Source organism: Eulemur rufifrons, unplaced genomic scaffold, assembly GCF_041146395.1.
Source record: "Eulemur rufifrons isolate Redbay unplaced genomic scaffold, OSU_ERuf_1 scaffold_97, whole genome shotgun sequence".
NCBI lineage: Eukaryota > Metazoa > Chordata > Mammalia > Primates > Lemuridae > Eulemur > Eulemur rufifrons.
In genome coordinates this window covers 880,825-881,510 of record NW_027182879.1, presented here as the reverse complement: position 1 = coordinate 881,510, position 686 = coordinate 880,825, and positions in this window count along the sequence as shown.

Here is a 686-nt window from a genome sequence, read left to right as displayed (position 1 = left end):
AGAGCTGACTCCCGGGAGGTGTGGAGGGCGGGGAGGAGAGCACGGTCCGGACGGTCCCACCCTCTTCTTCCCGGGCCCCGCAGCTCTGGGCCCGCCCGGGGCAGCCCTAGCCTCTAGCGGGTCTCCGCCCACCCGCCCTGTTGTCTGCGGGAGGCGCCCCTCCTCCCGCTCTCTGCCTCCTCCCGGGACCGTAGGCCTCTGCCCGTCGTCTTTTTTATTTTTATTTTTTCCCTTTTGTTTGTTTCTCTTTTATCTTGTGTTTTAGGCTTATCGAATATCATATCGTATAAAAACTTAAATCACAGAATGAATTATATTAAGTAACAAGATGTGGCTTTTTATCCTACGCCGAGAACGATGAATTTTTCTCTTCGTGTCCATTTTCCTGTCCTGGAAGAAATACAAAGTTGCTCGTGATACTTCCCCATCATCTTCCAGTTTCCCCGACTGTCAACACGATGTATTCGATCGTATATCTTTGTGTGTGCACGTGGGCGCCTGTACCTATTTCTTTTCGGCATCAGTCTCAGGTCTTTTGGCACCTAGGGGGGAAAAAGGAGAAACCAATAAAGGACAGAAAGACGTTCTGTCGTTTTACGCTCCCCACCACCACCACCACCACCACCACCACCACCACTTTTGGGAGCTTGTAGTCTGGCCTATGTCCCCAAGGCAGGTTAAATCTT